This window comes from Trichoplusia ni, chromosome 9, assembly GCF_003590095.1.
Source record: "Trichoplusia ni isolate ovarian cell line Hi5 chromosome 9, tn1, whole genome shotgun sequence".
Classification (NCBI taxonomy): domain Eukaryota; kingdom Metazoa; phylum Arthropoda; class Insecta; order Lepidoptera; family Noctuidae; genus Trichoplusia; species Trichoplusia ni.
In genome coordinates, this window is record NC_039486.1 from 6,989,218 (window position 1) to 7,009,697 (window position 20,480).

The 20,480-nt window shown below is 34.3% G+C and overlaps 1 protein-coding gene across 1 annotated transcript in view; it reads left to right on the top strand.

Annotated features, from left to right (window-relative positions):
• The window catches only part of LOC113497620 (cadherin-related tumor suppressor), a 107,602-nt gene that overhangs the window by 13,749 nt on the left and 73,373 nt on the right, over positions 1 to 20,480 (top strand). The gene's annotated exons all lie outside the window — the stretch shown is intronic.

Sequence of the window (20,480 nt, forward strand, 5' to 3'; positions counted from 1 at the left end):
CTCATATTCTGCTTTGCATGAAAAATTACTTGGACAACCGAGTATTTTCAGTAGACCATGCACTAACTACATTTATTTTTTATTCAATACAATTTACAAAAAAAATATAATTTTAAAATGTTCTACCAAGTTGTCGGTAACAATTTCGTTTTACATTTATACGTTTTGGAAGCTCAATAGCTTTTAAATCGACATTACTCCGCCACCTGTAACTAAAGGGCCACAAACTTTACGCCTCCACGACGTTTCATTGCAAAATTGATTTCCTGATGGTATCTAACCTCCCGAGGGAAGGCTGGATAAATAAATACTTTACGATAATCTTCGTTGATCTGAGACAGGCCAGAATTACAGCAAGCCCGGGATATTACTGCATTTTAATTCCGTTCCCGACACACCCCCGTCGCATTACCTTGTGATATGATTTAGTGCGTTATTGTATGTGCAATGTTCAATCCGAGGCCCGCATAAGTCAAATAAATTTTGGAAAGGCTGAAATGAGCGTAGCCGGCTGATCTCGATATCTCTCATGTATTACCTACTAAATTACAATTAAGACCGTCGTTTTGACATATCGTGTTATATTTAAGCGTGCTTGTTGGTTCACCGCCTTGTTCTTTTTGTTGACTGTGTTTTGGCATGTTTTATATTTAAGGGCTTTTCGAAAGAGGGTATTTTTTATATTGATTATTGTTTAGTATACAAGTTATGTTGTTATAAATGTTTCTATATCGGAAAGTAAAGATAGCGTCGAAGAGAAATTGATGAGATTTAAAAAACGTAACTAACTTGGGAAAAATCTTTGAAGTAATGGTAATAAATCGTCTAATTAAAACTTCAAGTATGAATAGGGTGCAATCCTTTTTAACGCCCTGGGACACAAGATATAATGTAAGCAATATGGAAGACGCACTGATTCTCGCCATCCGCGGTAGAATCTCGTTTAGTACATCGATAAAAGTTGTAAAATGCAAATGGGGCTAGTGAAATGTTAAGAATCTTACGCCCACACCTCCAATCCCGTTACTTTATTCACATATATATTTTCACACATTACGTTAGGATTTCGTATTCACTAATAAATATAGATAATGGTACATTTTATGTAAAAAGTTTACATTTATTTCACACTTTTCACGGTATCGTATCAATTTATCGAGGGAACCGTTTAGTTTGTCCGTACGTGTAATCTTAGAATGTGAAGTTTTGGTTTGAATATCAGCAATTGACTTACAAATCTCGAATGTTCACTTTAAAAACGTACATCTAGGGAAAGATATGTTAATTGGCGAATGTTTAGCGCCGCGTTTCGTAAATGAAGTGTGTTTTAACAAATTGCGTGTTTGTTCAGTAAATATTTAGTAGTAAACTCGTGTATTAATGGTTATTCTTGTCGGGTTGTCGGTCCTTCAATCTCTGGCTTCCATATGAGTCCGGCTTTTAACGACTTACTCTTAACAGCTTTTAAACTATCCTTATCTCATTTTGTGGCATTTTTGTTTACTACTCAACTCTTTAATGACTAAGTCGTATGATATTGTTAGTGCATGTTTACTACGCTTCTAAGAACGCTACAAGTGTTCAATATATTTCAACAAAACTTTGAGTTAGTTAAACATTTTTTTAGGATTTGACAATTTTTTTATGTATATTCTTTAGTTGTTACCTTAATCAATAGTACTGAGCAAAAATAAAAAAAATACTAAGTAGAACTTTCATGTATGTTTTATTTTTTGAACTAATTGTATTCATATAGTGCTTATCAACAAAAGGCCGATTTTATACACATTTACTTAACTGACAGCAGTGACAACTCACACTAAGGGTTTAGCATTCTTCTTCTTTCTCAGAATCCGTTGGCTTATTAAAATGCGGTGTGTATTGGCATTGTGCATAACATTGTATTGTAGTTAAGAGCGCTTTTGTTCCCGATGTCTCTCTATAACTTACATTACGAACGTCAAAATGTTAACCCGATCGACAAAAAAACATAAATAATCTCGGATCTATAAAAATATATCTAAATAATAATTGTACGTAGCAATTTGAATGTGATGGGAGAGCCGAGTGTGGAGTCCATATATCTAGAAGGGCAAGACAATAGACTATAGCAGTGCCTACATTTCATCCGATAATTGTAGAGGGCGCGTGAGTCGATCGTCGATGCGCAAGCGCCCCGAACGGCAGCTAAACGCCATTCTGTTATTAGGGATGCGATTCATCGATAATATTCATTATTATTTATTATATCGATTAGCGACCGATAGCTTACGCTTTAAAATTGTAAACAAGTAAAAATGAACCTTACACTTAACCGACACTTAAACGATTAGGTACATTTATCTGTTAAGTAATTGTCAAATGAAGTAGACTTATCTAAAGCTAAAGATAATAATTTATAGAATTTGGACAAGTAGAAATGTAGTTTGTCTGCGGTGAGGTATTTATGAACGTCTACACAAATTCCTTACCGACATTCATGGGACAAATATCGGACTCAGGTAAAATTGAGACATGACAGCGAACAACGAAAGGCACGGAAATGACTGTGGACACAAATGCAAATTATAATCTGAACTTAACTTACATAAACATGAAATTATACCGGCCTATATCTTTGATATGCAATTTGTTAAAATACTGTCATAGAATATAGATAAGATTTAAAAAAAGTCCGGAATACACTGTCACATCACTAGCCGAGGAAACGGGCCGTTAAAAATATTTAATTTGGTTGGCGCGTAACCCGTAATTACCTGTTACATAGTTATTCACGATCCTCAACCAGTGAGTAAATCCACTGTTCAAGTGGTTTGAAATGTTTACAGAAATGTACCGGCTTGTTGGTTTGTTCGTGAATTACGGCCACTTGGTCATTTAAATTCATTATCAGTACAACTCGAGCCCTCGCATGTTTTTACATTCGTCATAACTGTTGCGAGAGAAACGAAAAATTACTTTATTTGTAAATGAACTTCAAAATTCGTATGCAACTTTTACTAATTCAATCATAGCGGTGTTTTTTTTGTGTTCGCTTAACCAATTGAATCGATTCTAATTGATGGGATATCTGATATTACTCTATTTTGTAAAAAAAACTTTGGCATGTTCACCGTATTTCATTAGTATTGATAGCTTACTAAAACCAATTAGAAATTCTAAAACCTGTTTGCTGGTTCTAGAACAAGTGTGTGAACTTGAGTCATTCTACACCATAAAACATGAGCCCTCCCTTCCCTTTAGTAATAAGCCTATTCAATTTAATTATTCAGTCAGTGAAGGGGTTCGGAGGTTTTTGTTCGGAGTACTTGAATTCTGCCAAAGATTATAAGAACTTAATTATTGAACAATGACCTTGAGAAGCAGCCGAGGTTAATGACACTAACGCTTTTAGTAAATAGTTTAATGCAATGAATGCGCAAGATTCCAGTGATTTCTCACCGGGAGGTTTTTATAAGGCTTCTATTGAACTTAATATTCCACAATGCTGTCTCGTCAAGATGTATTAAAAAGTCAATTTTTTAACCAGTGCAGCTACTGTGAGTACATATAGGTATTCATATTTAAATATATACAATTCAACCTTAAAGTTCCATATTTTTACCGACATTCTTCACGTATCTGAGTGTATTGCGCCTTCATAGTGTGAACCTTTTCTCCGTAGAGCAGCTTATAACGGTTGCAGTGACTCAGGTAGTTTCTAAGAAATGTATTTTTTAACAATGCCACTTGTTGGATTAACGCCAAAACTTATGAAATAAAAAAATATCTCAGAACAGGTTAATTTAAAATTCAAATCCATTTTGTAACACACTTTGTCAGAAAGTATTTTAAAACGTATCTCTTTTATTTATTTCATAACATGGTGTTGTAGATATGAATCTTTTCTCTGTTAGATAACTGTTATCTTTATCTAAAAGTGGCAGTGAAACAAGCCCTGAATCTAATAAATATCAATGATGTTTGTACATAAACCAAGCAAACAGGTTTTATACTTCGGCCGCAGAAGATATCAATTTAAAAAGCCCCATAAATATACACATATTTTGCAAAAAAAAGACATAATGTTGTGTGTATATGCGAGAAATGTAGAGTGTACGATTTGAGACTCCTATAATGACTTTAGGTCGAAAATAAATCAGTGGGGACTTTTACGATATAGCTTCATTTAAACTATAAATAATTACGAGTTCATGTGCCTCTAACGACATTAAATTAAAACAATTTATGTATTAGAATGTCACTAAATTACAGCGCTATTAAACAATACGTTTATGAATTATCCGACACCAATTCTGTATGTAATTAAAGAAATAGGATTGCGTTCGTTTAATGTTACTTGTTTTATAAAAAAAAAAATATGTTTACACTCAGGTTGAAGAGTATGGATACCTGCGAATAGGAAGTGACCATTCTCATTGTTTGACCAAATCCTTTGTCTGGAATCTGAAAAGATCTTTGGCATTGTGGTCCATTGACGAATTTGGCCTTGTCAAAAGTTTCTTAAAAATGAAGTGGAGTAGTGTAGTATGCGCGTCTTACTCAGCTGTAAGAAATGCAGGTATAGTTGGTAGTATCGAACAATGTTTGGCCCAACAGGTTGACCAAGTCGGCGAGGCATCCGCCGCTCATCCTTACGTAGCTCGCGGCTATAAAGGTGCGCCATAAAACGGGTCTCATTTTATGACCATTTGACGAAGTTATATACGTTTTTGAAGCCATTTCTTAGTCGGGCCGACCATTGTGGCTGCGTGACCACTTCGCTGCGTCTCCGTGCTATTCTTATTATTCTAAATGTTACTATTGCGAGAGAATGGATTTCTTTGTGATTTAAGGATAATATTTAAAGATCTAATACCATTGTCAGATAATCAGTTTAGGTTAATTCGTTTACGAATCGTGCTGGCAGAGAGTAAGGGCCCGGGCTATCGCGGAGGAAATCTGCAATCTCGACAATGCTGTATCAATATTCATGCTTACGGTCGCGACCCCTACTATTTGCATAACTGCGCAATGCATTCTCTCGGTTGCAACTGTTCTATTGTTTTATGATCTAAATGACCACGCGATATAGGGCCGGTCACGATAATCATGTATGTTAATATGTATAGATGCATGTTTATACTTTGCACTATATTGTAATAGACTAAATTTTGATCTTAAATTAAATCGTACTTCAAAATTTTGGTTAAATTAGTTCAATTTTGTAATTAATAAACAAATAAAAAAGTACAACAAATGTTGCATCAATTACATAGTTAACTTAGCTGTATTCCGGATTTGGTAAATTCAATCTGTAACACTCGATTAAAAGAACAAAATATTTATTGTCTTGCTATTGACAATTACAACAATTAGTAATTGTGCACGGTCCATTCGATTTGTGCATGGTACGATCGCGGCTGATGATGGAATCTGTGGAATATGAAACAATTTAAAAATAGAACCGGTTAGTGCCAACTTGGACTTCCAACCATTTCCTAGCAACACTTTCATATATGTCGACTATGTATAATTTATTTCTATATTTAATTCAACGTTTTGGCGTTTTAATAGATCGAAATTCTTCGTTACAATGTAGCTTCCGTGCTTATCCTATTTCATGCAAAATATCTGGCTTCTTAAAACCTTTATGAGATGGTCTAAACATTTTAAATTCATAAACTGTAAAAGAAGCTTTATGTTTAGTTTTGTAACTTTTAAAAGTAGGTAAATTATGTACTTGCTGATGGTCTTTAATGTAAATAAAGAATCTCTAACTAGTTACACTTCTTAATGTATGACTTACAAATGTTGTGGAACTCTGATGGCGCATGAGAAATTGTAGAGCGGGTCTCTCTTTTAGAATCCAAGACTTCTTCAGAAGGTGTTGACAGAGCTTTAGTTAGGTTAACAATTATGTGCGCATTTGTTTTTTTTTTATAAATATTATAGAATTAACATTCGTTCTTTTTACAGGTAAGCATTCCACACAACTTTTTGTTTCGGCTCTACGTAAGTGCATGTTTTCCCTATTGACTTGAACTATAAAAACAAAAGAAAGTTTTATGCTAAAAAGGTTTGGTAAAAAAAAAGGTTTTAACTAATTAGTTGATTTTTTTTCTTTTTTATTATGAGCCGGACTCACGGTGTTGTAGTGCTGGTAGCTCAATCTGAAGTTATAGCACCTATTGTTTATATATATTAGTGCTATAGATAGTGACCAAGAGAAATATTTTTATAACCATGAGCTACGTAAGTGTGTTTAGATCAATAAAAATGACAAGTGGACGCGAAACTACAGATAACTGCCACTAAGCCTTTTAATAGCGGCCTCTTGGTAATAAATTATGTTTAATGACCACTAAAATAAAATAAATTGGAAAATACGAGGCTTCAGAGTACAAATAAAAGAACGTTTCCCTTTACAAATCCTAAACGCATATATTAAGCGAGATAGAGATATTAAGTTATGAACAAGTCTTGTACGCCCGTGTGACCCCAAGCAAACGTCACGCAGTTTGTTAAAATTGAGAAGAAAATAACGGGATCAACAAACTAATGGGAAATGTAATTTTGTACTGTTATTGTAACTATAGCTATTTAATTTATAAGTATGAACGTATAAATACTCTTGAACGGTATTTATTTAGGTACCTACGAAGAAGAAGTTTATGTTACGAGATAATAAGACTGTTATATCTTAAAAATGTATTTACGTTTATCTCGGATCGTTGTTTGACTTCTATAGTTCTACAACTAAATTAGCACAAGCAAGTTCAAATAACAAAACTGAACTGACTCAGTGAAGGCGAATATAAAACATCCTAGAAAAGAAAATTCAATTCAACTCAATATCTATTCTTAATACTCAATATTTATTTACTTTTCCACACCCAAATTATACCACTTGTAATTATTTAACAACTCCTAAAACAGTGTATCCGGAATGTACAAAATTAAATTTGTTTATATAATTAATCAGCTATCCAAGTTAATCACGCACAATAAAAGTAAATTTTCAAACAAATTTCACGGTAAATAACTTTGTAACCGGCTAATTGGGTCTATCTGTGAACATTAAGATTGCGATAGACAAAAATAGCAAGTTTGATCAGCCGTTGATTTACTGAACACGCAATATGTTGCCAATGGAGTGTGTGTTAATTTTATTATTTGATAAAAGAAGCGTGGTGTATTGTTGTCAAGGCTGTATCTGCATTTGTATTTGCTTGGCTACCTCTTATGTTATGCGAATCGATTTATATAATTATTCATGGATTGAATCTGTGGACTCACTGGCGGTTTTGATTCGTAGTCTTTGCATACATGGTCTAAGTGTGATACACGAATGTGAATTTGTTAGATCATTTTTATGAACGTTTATTTTTTCAGAATTGCTTTCTTTTTAATCAGCTGCAAAGATTCGTTTCTAAACGCGTTTTATGTTTATTTTCTAATTAAAAACGTTACTTTTTATACTTCTACCAATTTGAGGATCCTTCAATAAACTCAGCTCAAAAACATCAAAAGCCTTTTTCTCACAAAACATTATCGCATAGCCACGACGACAGACACTCAACGTTAAATTACAGCATTCTATAAGCCACGAGAATTTCCGCAGTGACTTCATACCAAAACATTGCTCAATTCACTTTAGAACAGTGAGAAACGATTTAATGTCAGACGGTTTTAGACAACGAGTACTTATGTGGACATTGACAAGGATCGCAGGCGTAACTGTGCGATAACCTCACGACCTCCAATAGGTTGTAATGAAAATGTAAGGCTTATTACACGCTCGGGCATAGAGTAGTTAGCACATGGAGTGGTTACGGTATTCTTTTTGGAATGTTCGTTTAAGAAAAACAAGTTGCTTTTGTTTTTTTTTCCGATCTTTGTTTGTGACATTGTTTCGGTTGTTAATGTATTTTTTAATAAAGGTAACTCTATTATTAGTAAAGCATTGCTATGTACGCTTTTTAAAATTGAACAAACCACCGACGCTTACGTATTAAGGATGCGTTCTGGCAATATTGTTTGCAGTTACCTTATATTTAATATTAAGTAGCGTTAAGATAGGTAAGTTCTGGAATAATATTCAATAATTTATGTTAACGGGTCTACGATTCTATGTAAGTTATTAATAACTTCATTTCATTACTTCTCAATTTGGCTAGGTGTAGCTTACTATACAAATCAATTATGTTTTCTCAAATGTCTTAATTACAACATATATACGTGCTAAAAACCAACAGTTTTTTTTATGATCAAGAGTAAACAATCGTGTTTGGAATATTACGTACCTAATTTTTTTTCATATACTATATTCTGTTGAAACATTTGTTTAATAATCGCAATAATTCTAAATATTTAAACATATTTCAAAACAAAAGTCAAAAGGGGCTACTATCACGTCTTGAAGTAATATTACAATAGTTGTGGGAGAGTGACAGAGCTATACACAGCGTAAAGCGTCATCTCTTTTCTATACCCGCAATAATATTGCGTGACGTAGCGATAGGCTCCCAGTCTACTTGCGAATGCGATTCTCGCATTTTCTAGTATTAAAATTGTTATGAAAGTCTGCATCGTAAAGTCTATCTGCTGCATAAATACAAATTTTGCTTCGATGAATTAACCATTTGTATTCACAGTGTGATACTAAGTTGTAAATAATATTTTTTTAATAGAACTTTCCGATGTGAAAAAGCGATGTTATACATTTTTTTCATGCTAATCAAAGAAGTAAATACTATACATATACATAGATACTTGCAACATTTTAAGTTTGAATTGAAATTTCGTATGACGTCACATTTCATAACTTGACCCTGATAAGTTTTCTCTCACGTTTTAATAAGATTTATGTTTGTCACATCTAGTCATCTCCGAACACTATAATAGTGAATTTGGCAGTCAATTTGAAGTTTAACGTCAGAAAGTCGTCGGTGTAACACTCGTTAAAAGGTACAACTTAGAAAAAGTTTAGAATGCCTTAATTGAATACGAGACTGTTCGGATTCACTTAGATTCCTCCAATTCCTTTGGAGGTTTATGTTTTATGGCCGCAGGGGTCAACGGTACCACTGCCTATCATGGAATGGAAATAAAAAAACTTGTCTGGATAGACAAGTGCGATCCTGAGACTCACCATCAGTTTTTAAAAGAAGGCTGCTTCAGTTGAGGAAGCGAGAGAGCGCGCTACAAAACGTAGAGTTGCGTCTCTCTTATTATCATTCCTATTATCTCTGCAGTATTACTGAAAGACTTGACGGTAGTGCCCCAGAGAAGTTTTAACTACAAACCCGCCGATTTTAATTAGTGACATGTACACAACTACGCACTGATCGTCGAGTACCATTAAAACGATACAATAAATTAAACTTTGACGTTTCCATCAACTTGTCATTTACAGGCCATTGTAAAGTTATTGCTGTGCAGCAGCAGGTACCTAATTATTATTACGAGAATATTTAAGAGAAATTTTAAGACTTTTCTCTTGTTTGTGGTTATAAACAGTTATAAACATTTTAACATGTTAGTACGGAATGTTAATGTTTTTTTGTATTGATGTGGTGTCAAAAACTTGTTAATATACGTTTTTAATTGATATATTAGGCTGCAGATCACGTTTTTATGCACATTTTCATACCTTATAAGTAATTAACTATAAAGAGCTTCGGGCACACCGAGTTATATTAGAACTGCCAATCTACTTTAAATTCTCAATCTAGATAGCATAGGACTAAGGATGTTTCAATTATCTAACCTATTACTTTTAAACGTGTACATTAATTTGTCTTGTATCACTCATTACTTTAAAAAAAACAAACTGAACTACCAAGAAAAAAAAGAGCAGAAATTAATAGGGTGTTCATAAAAAGGCGTGTTCTAAACTAGCTTGCATCGCAAACACGATATTATACGAACCTAGTGTTGCCAGTCATGATATTTTTAAGTATCGCATTTTATAATAAGACAAAGGATGGTCATGCATAAGTATTGAGAGGACGTAATAGCATTGTCGTTATAAATCAAGTGGAGATATTGATCGTAAATAAAGTTGCGATTTATGACAAAACTGAGATATCTTGCGGCGTTAGTGGCCCGTGTAACATACATATACTTGCTGATAGCCTCTGCTCCCTCTGATGGAAATGTCAGCTTTCAAGTAAATATACGCATAATAATGTTGCCTGCCTAACGTGCAAATCGCGTTTGCTGTAATTATTTTCATATCAATGTATACTTAGTGTTTTCTTTTTGCTGTCTTTAGAGTTATAACGTATATGAGGTATATGGCAGCTAGTTTGAAATTAAGAATGTTTTTGCATCTAAAGTTGTTGTTAATATTATAATAATCATTCTTAAGTATGTTATGGAATTACTTATTAAGGAATGTGTGTAGAAAAAATAACAGTGAAAATATGCATGAAGTAACTGTTAATTTCTTTATTAACACGTCATATAGCAGCGATGAAATAATGGCTAACACTAACTTACGCTTGACACAATTGCAACGTCGCGGCAAGTAACAAGTCAATAAATAAAATACTATGGAGTATTCGCATTTAAATCACACTGTGTATGGAGATGAGGATGTTTAATACACCCCTTAATTGATATGTTGCGTGTTGAGTTATAGTATCTGATCTGAGCCAAGGCGTGTTCCCCAGGCAATTCTATTGGGCAATTTATTTATATTGATTCCATACCAATCCGTACAAGTAGATGGTTCATGACTACTTTATATATTGCCACTAAAATGTCGACTGCGATATCCAATCTTGTAATCAGCTAATTAATATTGCGAACCGCGGAATATTATTGGTGATTCGTTCAATCATTCCTCTAGTCTCGAGGTGTAAAGTTATGTGTAAAATCATAATTTGCTTAAATTTTGCGAGAAATAATGCCACACTTAATGGCAATATGGCTGAACCAAGATAAGTTCTAATTTTATATATGAGATTAACATAGAATATAGATAGAATCGTGGAATATAATTATATATTCTATCTCTTAAAATTTACGGCCTATTTAATTCGACTAGCAAAAACTGGTCAAGTGAGAGTTGGGTGGGATTACAAGTAATCTTAGATGTTAATATCCTTAAGTATTTCTTGTTCTGTTTCTCAATCTTGAGATTGCGCCACCTAACCTCCTGGAATTACGAGGCAAGGTATGTACAGTTATTACCATGAAAATGACTATCACACACAGGAAAAACGTATCAAAACTTCGAAGACAGCAATGAGTAGAGTTGTTCTCTGTCAGTTTCTGTCGCTTGAATTTGCAAGATACGTAATAAGGCCCCCGTACTTGCGTCGCTTCCACCCGATTCGTTCCTGCAGTTTTCTTGATGGTCAACAAATTGTTCTTCCTCTAGGTCTCTTTTTGCATTAAGGCTTTCATTGAAGGACCGCTTTGCCACAAACTATACTGACGTGTTAATACATGTTAGTATGATGTTAGATATTATTTATCGTATCCACTACTTTATAAAACTTGCGATTTTAGTAAGAGCTAAAGCTACTACACTGTTTAGTATCTCATATTTTTAAATATGATATTTACTTTAATATACTAATGCAGTCTTATCTATTGTAATAAAACCTCATAACACGGAGGCTACTAAAACTATAAACACACTTCCATAAAATAAAACAATTATTTTTAACTGTTATACACACCTGCTTACATGTAAGAAAAAAAGGTCATGACATTGAAAAGACAGATGACAAAGAGGTTTAATACGTGTGCCGTATGTGAAACGTTTTATAATTTCGATACGGAATTCGAAAAACAAGAAAGAAAAATTAGGAAGTAAATTAATCTCGACTGATAGACTCTATTAGTATAAGTCAGAGATTATGTTTGAATAGATTAAAAACAAAACTATGATGTAATTTGTCTTCTCTATATTATATGGGGATTTGTACTTAAGCTTCTATAGGTACTTTGGACTTGAGTATTTTTTAAAGTTTAATTATGCAGTAGGTACTTGTGTAAGTAGTAAGTTTAAAAGTGACTTTGGAAAATGTTTTTAGCTTATATCGTGAATGTATAGTTTTCTTTTTAATAATTTGTCGTATTTAAATCTCTTAGATAATTACATAGTCATTTTATGATGTCTATGTTTGGCTTAATTCGTCGAGATTATATCGACTAATCCTTGATATTATTAGGATAACAGTGTAATAAAAATCGAAATATCTGATCGGATTTAAATATAATATTTCCACACAAACTCCTTTTAAGGTGTAATGAAGTCGGTCAATTTATTAGTCTATTATAGTGTTTAAATATTAATTTTATGCATCATCGAGTCAAGAACACACGACGTTGATCGTTAGATCATTGTGTGGTCACAACAAACAGGACTTTTTTGAGCTCGTAGATAATTTATTCAGAACATCGTTCGACGGTTAAGCATCCAATTTGTCACGGACGAGTCTGTGTTTAGTTTTACCAACCTTGAGCACTTTCCCGCTGAGACTGTGTGCTCTTGAATAATTGTAACATTTACTTACATATGATACTCTCGCCGGCTCACGCAATACTCAATCATTTTGATATTTAGACGTAATTGCTTTCATATAATGATCGATTTATCAAAACTTACACCTGTACCCGCGCCGGGGTCACGCTCGCCCCTCGTGTAACGTGGATTCTGACCTCTATTAACTCTCCTCATACTTATTTAATCTAGAAATATGAATAATGTGTTACCCGTCTAACGTTACGCAAGCAATGCATGATTAAAGAGTGTGTACAGAGTACGATTCAGCAGGTTCGAATAATTGAATCGCCTGGATGCAGATAATAATTTAATCATCATTCGAACGATTTTCTATTCGGATGATGTTATTATAGTAATACCAGTTTTCTTCAAGGGACGATTATCTAATAGACGTAACGAAATCAGCTGCGAAGGTCAGGGCTGGCAGAGGCTGGGCTACGATGGTGCGTAGACTAACGAAAGGTATTAAACATAAATATATGGCAACATTATGCGCAAGCATATGAATAGCTTATCTACCGCGTAAGAATGCCAATAGCGTGAGAACTGGCCGTGTCCACTTCCAAATTATTCTGAATACGTTCGATCCACGTCCTTGATGCGTGACCGGTTACTAAATCAGCGAACAATACAGTAGAACGTGTGTATTATTTTACTTCGCACGTATGTCTGCACCCAGACTACCTATTTATTATCTATAAAAATGTCCTATGGCAATCATACATGCAACACTTGACTGGTGTATCATGTGTTTTTCGCGATTTTACTTGAAATATGAAGGACGTTTTATAAGAACTCTAGTTGTACGTAAAGATAAAGTGTTTCAAAGCAACTGTTCCAAGTTTACTTTTAATAAATAACAAGTTCAATGACTTTTCCTATGATTTTACTTAAGCAAATACATATCGTAGAGACAATCTTTCGATTCAATTCAAATTATCTTTTATTTATATCTTTGGAGAAGAATATAAATAATCGTGGTACAATCGTTTGAGGAACAAACGGATATAGCACGTGAATCGAAGTTAAACGATTAAGACGAATAAGCCGTATCGAATTCGATTATGGCGGCGGGCGCTCGCTGCGAGCTCCCGATGACAGAATCGAGAATGCGATTTAAGATTTTGAGAGGGCTATGTGTACGTATAATTAGCGGTGCGGAAGCCGGGTAGTTAGTGCGAGGGGCGGGTTGTCCTCGTAACGATAAATCATAAGTGCGCAGGAGTCGCTGGGCGGACGATGGGCGGAGCGAGTGATTTTTAAACGGTTTTTTGAGTTTCGCGACGGCCAATGCACGAGTAATTCGGGCATCCTTTTCTGGCGCCTCGATATGGCGACACTTTTTCGTTAATTAGGAGAACCATGATTACGACTAATTTTCCGGACAATGAACCCGTCGACAAAAAGTGGTATTCAATTAAAACAATACCTATCCAAAACGTAGGTTGTGAAAGCTTCATAAAAAGAATTCTTGGTCTCCGCCAGAAAGTATTTCTCGAAAGAGAGATTCTTGCACACAGGCCGTAAAGCGTTCGCTTCCCGATTTTTTCGGTCGCGTTGTCACCCTATGGCTACTAATTAATACCCCTGCGTCGGTAGCTCGGCGCAGGTACGCTGCGCTCAGTGTTGCGCTCGCATGCTGCTTTTTGTTCCGCACTGTCTCTATTGTTCTCTGTCGGATCACATGATGTCGCTCTTAATTCCTTCTCACTGCCTCATGAGCTCTGAATACTGATTGAAAGGCTAGTGACATATACAGCGAGTAGTTATAACTGCAATCATCTTCGAGACGTCTTTTCATTGGAAAAAACGACTTGTCCTTGTTTTGATCGTATTAATTGAGCTTATAAGAAATTAATTCGATGTTATTACGAACAAACTTGGCATAATTATCAAAGTCTAGAGCAGAAGTCTCTATTACGTTGTGCAGATGCCGTGGTTATGTCTTTACTGCTATTATTGTATGTTAATTAACAGTATTGATGAACACAACTGGTATGTGAGGGCACAATCATTTGTGACTCGCTTCGACATCTAAACGTTGTTATTCCAACATTATGCAGCGATTCATATTCTATATCAATTAAATGCTGTGGTACATTTTTAATGAAATCGATGTTGGTACACGTATGTAGATGGAGCCCTGGCCGGGCCTATTTGTAACAAGTAGTTATAACTTGAAGGCTTATCTGCTCATCTCGTTTAAGTGCGTTTGAGTAATCTACGAGCCGTAGAACGTTTCGTTAACTCGATACGCAATAAATAAAAATAACGGATCAAAATAAACATTCCCAACCCTGATAGAGATACAAAATATCATATTATTTGAAATGCGAGGCAATATTTAAAATGCTTCATAACAAGTAGTGATCACCTCGGGGGCGTTACTATCTACATATTTATACCAGATACAATTCAAAACCTGTTTCTTCTCGCCACTCGATTCTAACAAGAATTTGGACTCATACAAAAATAAATACTGTCCACGAAACATGAGAAAGGTAATATCGTCATATTAAAACATTTGCTAACAAAATTTTGGTCTAAAATAAAAGTTGGTAAGACATGTTTTCGGTTGACCGGTTGTGAGGTAGTTAGATCGAAACAATTCTGGAAATGAAAAGCTATATAGCAGTATTTATTATGACATCCGACAGTAAAGTACAAAATTGATTTTATCGAGGCTTACCAACATGCATAGTTTAAATTTCTCCACAGGTTTGTTAAAGCATGCTGTAGTAGGGTAATTACTTCCCTGCTATTAATTAAAATTTAATTTAGGTAACCGTATTTGAGTAACGATATTGTAGGCTAAAATATATGGCAGGTCTGAAACCATGCCAGTCAGTTTAACCGGGCTTTGGAAATATCTTCGTAGACTATTTGCGAACAGACTGGAGAACTCTATTTGTTAGCTGCAACAAAAACTTCTTACAAATAAACGTTTGGGATAAATTAAAGCTTATTGTATTTTTTGTTATAGCTTTTAGCATTTTTTCGTACTTCGTTAATTTGGCAAATCATTTGTTTATTTGTTAATTTTACTCGTTTAGTGAATTATTTAACTAATTAAATTACATTTTGTGACGCTGATTAAGTTGTTAACATAAAATCAATTTAACCCTCAGCGGCAGGTAATTTTGAATTTATTTGTTAATAATAATAATACACGTTCTTTTTGCAAAAATATGGTAATAGCTAGCTAACGAAAAGAAACTTTTACAAGCGCTGAAGTGATGAAAGAATTTATTCAATAATACATTGTTAGTGACACGACACAGTCTGGCCTCTAACACTAACATGATATTCGATACCAACATGATTAATTCTAAGTTCAGTCAACTGTAACTTTTGTCAGTTGAACTGGTTCTAACGCGTATTCAAATGCAGCTAATATTATTAAATTGTAAATTAGCCTTCAGGATAGCGTGACATAAAGTACGCTACGAGCTTTACGACAACGGCTAAACATAAGATAAGGGTGCGCTTTATTCGTCCCATGTCCCTTTGAGTAATCGTTCAGATAGTTGCTATCTCTCGCTGTGAAGTCCTCGTGATTTTTACAGTCCCCACGAGGCATTAGCGTGATATTTATAGCACAGACAAAGCGCGAAAATACGACACTTGTATTTATTATATTGATTGTAATATGAATTGTGTATCGTTAGAGTGAATTTCTAAGGGAACGTTTGAGGTTTTAAAGGTCGTTGATACCTCTTTAAAGAATCACTATCTTTTGCTATTACAATTAACTGGCTGTAAGTTTGTTGGGCTGAAGCAACTTTGATCATAATAAAATTTTTATATCGCCATAAATTCACAATTTCAGTATCCATGATTGTCAAAGATAAAGCATTACCTTATGATCTACGCTCAATATGACGAAAGCTAATTATGCTAGGCTTTCATATGGAAACTCAATTATTGTTAAGTACGCAATAGAGTTCCAATAAATCATTTAAGTTTACTCACACAAATTCCATAAGTCATGCGTTATGTATTTTCAACATTTTGCCTTGGTACTAAAATGCGGGCTATTTTAGTGTATGGTGGACAATGCAGGCATAGCCGCGGGGCGCGGGGAGCGGGGGCGGCGGCGGGGCACGACGCGCGTACGCAGAAAAAAAGAGAAAATCCTCAATAGTCCTCCACGGCCCACACGCCAACCTATGGCCACTCAATCGTTCGTATTCCTCTAACGAAATACGGAAAACTATGGAGACGAATGTGCATCGAACAAACATTTTATAAGTTCAGAAAGTTGGAAAATATTGCCTACTTTTAATAACTTTGAATAATAATAATTAATCTAGTACGTCGGATTATATTCAGCTATTTTTAGTACCTAATGCAATTAATGATCATAGACACAACTCTGCATCTATTGTATTTTATTACCTAGATTTTCTTATAACCTGTAGTATACGAATGTTTATTGTGGCATTTAAATTGTTGTTTACTGCAATGTGCGAGTGCACCGACGATGAAATGAGAAAAAGTAAAATGTTTTAACACGAGTTACTCCTTGGCTTTTCGTGTTCCGTTTGGTTGAAGCAATGACACAGCGCTTACTCTCAAGTGATACTTCGATTCTTTAGGAGTTAACTTTGAGCCAGGGCCTAGCTAACGAGTAATGATTGACTTGAGTATTTTGAAGTACATAAACCCGACGCCTTAATGATTTATAATGATTTTGATGCAGAAACAATAAACAAAGTCGGTCCGGAATTTTCTTTTGCTTTCGTTCTTTGAGGGTTTCTTCAGATGCGATACAAGTATCGAAGATTTTGTTGCGTTTATATTTATTTTGGTGGTCCAAAAGTAACTTTTGTATACCATTTGCTCTCAAATGTCTTTGAAACATGTACAAGTACTTGTATGTAGTTACAAAATAGTGATTTTCAATGTTTCTTATTTCATTCAATTTTATGATTGACAATAACTAGCATGCTTGCATAATTTTGTTACATGCCAACGTATTAAACCATAATCAGTATTATTAGTTAATTTGTAAGAAAATTATTGAAAATTGTGTTAATTGTAAGGGCCATTAAAATGTTGCCAACTTGGACTTAAATGAAGTTAAAAGTTTAGAAGTATAAATTACCTGCAATATTAATGATTTTTGACCTTGAATACCCTGCTTATTAAATTGTCTATATACCAACTTAGAAATAAAAATGTACAGTTTTCATACACGTATGCGTAAGAAAACTATTTTCCGTAAATTTCTGCATCATTTTATATCTTCGTTTGCAAGTCTTAGCTACAATATCAGTCATATTTTCTGCATTATTCTAAAATACCGCGAGTCTAATTTGAAATTACGTCCAATTAGCATACGTAATCTCATCGCTTACTGCGTGGGAGATCTGTCTGGTATTAAAGGATCGAAGTTTGAAGTGAAAACTCAAGATTCAAGTAGATTAGTCATATATTTTATTTGTTTTTATTATGAACAGTTTCCGGCATCACTACCATTAGTCAAAGTGAATCTGAAAAGTCTACGTTGGAACAGTACTTTGTATTTAAAACACAAAAAAGTACTTTAAAACACTTTTGATTTGATGAATGTCAAAATAAGCTTCATAGATTTTTTTAAAATGTGAAATGTGTGGATTCGGCCGAAAAAATAAGAAAAGAATAAAGTCAAAAACGGATAATAAAATCTGTCTTAAAATTAAGAAAAAAAATACTGGCCTTAAGAAAATAGGGATGACGCCTTTAAAACAGGTAAACTCATTTAAATTTCGAATTGTCTCCGATCAGGAAAGTCATGCACGGCCCTCGTCTAATTATTCGAAGTCACATGTTCATCAAACAAACATTCGAATTTGGAACAGTCGAGACACACCCACGCAAGGAACGCAATGTTTTTCCACATTCAATTCAAATAAGGCAGAACTTGAATGCTTTGTCCATTTGTCTAAAAAAAATAGTATGTGTGTGTGGTAATCATTATTTAGATTCATGTGGCAAAGGGAAACAGAATACAGCTATTTCATTTAGTAAATAGAGTTCACAGCTGAAGTGACTAGTATTACAATTAGGATCATCTTTGAGAATAGACTTTTAATTGGAGAATACGCCTGATTTGTGGCAAATATAAAAAGTTAAGAGGCAATATGTCTTTAATATTGAAAATAATTGACGAACAATTATAATTCTATTTACTTTTATACCGATTTACTCATTCTTAATTAAGTCACAATTTGCGCCATTTTATCTAAGTCATGTTAAGATTTGAACCGTGCCATATAACTTAAGCGAAATATGTTGTAATAGAGATTACGTACCTTATCAAGAATGCAAATTAGTTTTCATTTAACGACGACCGAGTCTATCTGGGTATAACATAATGATTTTAGTACTTACGTAGATCATAGTTGCATTGTTTATTGTTAAACCGAACACTAAAAGCTGTCATAAATTTCAAGAAAAATAATTAACTCTGCTAGAGACGAAATTTCTATTATGATAAAAGTTATACCGAAATGTCTAGTTTTAAATACCTTTTATGGCATATAACCTATTATACTGTTGTTTATGTACTTATATATATACTTTGACTTAGAGTTTTTTTCTTAAAAGTGTAACACTCTAATACTGTGCGCTATATAACCTGCCTGCATTGTTCAAAGGCGTTTAAGCCCGGATAACGCTAGAGGATTACCGGCTTAATAATCACAATGTAAAAATGTCTTATAGTAAAAGGATAGGGACACGATTATACGCACATACGCCTAAAGTATTGTCCTCACAATACATCGGCTGCACGACGTGCGACTCAATGCCTTTCAAGTCAGATTAAGTTAGGAAAGGCACATTATTAATAACGGCCAATAACTTAACTGCCGCTTGAAATATCGAAGTTACTTTTGCTTAAGCGACACTCATATATTATGTGAACTAAGAATATGTTTCCGGATCGAGAGGGTTTTTGTCATTGGTTCTCAAGTGGGATTATTTTATTTTGTAAGCATCAATTGTAATGTATACAATTATTTATTTATGGCCACGTTATTTACCTACATTGAAGATTGTTTATTTTATGGCACTAGTATTGTGGTGTCGATTATGTACTTGTAAGGAACGACTAAGCCTTGTTGGTATTGTAATTAATAACGAAATTGAATCAGTGCTTCTGACGGCCAGTCCACATTCACAGTAACATTGCTTAAACAAATGTGGTCAGCTTTACTAAAACATAGCAAAAAATACGTCTAAAGTATTCTCTGTCGTCATTTTGAAGTCGTGGAAGTTGAGCAGTGTGAATAATAAATTGAATGCAGCTAACAAAAAATACGTTGATTTTATATAATGGCGCTTGTAAAGTTGCATTTGGACAAATGTGTAGGAACATGCCTGACAAGGGTCGTGAATACTTTTAAATGTTTTGTGAAACAACATTAAAACAAGCACCCAAATTATGTTATAATATGAACATAAAAACCTTTTAAACATTAAGTTTTTGTACAAAAAGTCGCCAGCGGGACACACAATAACATATGATCTTTTAACATGCAAATCACTTTAGCTCTGTTTAGGTAGTTTCAACTATTAGCCGCACATTTAAGAAATAAGTATCATTCTCAAATTACGAACACGTTTCAATTACTTTGCACATTTACCGAGGTAATGAACTTAACACTTTACGTCCAGTATTTAACAAATAGTAAGAAAGCGTGAATAAGCGCAGCAGAAACTGAACAACGCCTGTAGAACCGCGTAGACAAAGTGGTAACACTTTGTATATTTCAATCTGGAAACGATGCACTAGTCAAACGAGCCGATTTATCTTGGCAACAAAAGCAAAGTAGATAAATATATTTATGGAGCAGGCAACATATCGTCGGGAGGTTGTTACCAGGTTTATCTTCACTTCGGCTTAATGCTCCGTTCGGCCTCGGAAAAGCTTTTAAAAGGTTCGCTCATCCCTCGAGCGACGAAAGCTCATATTGTGATACAAGGCTTC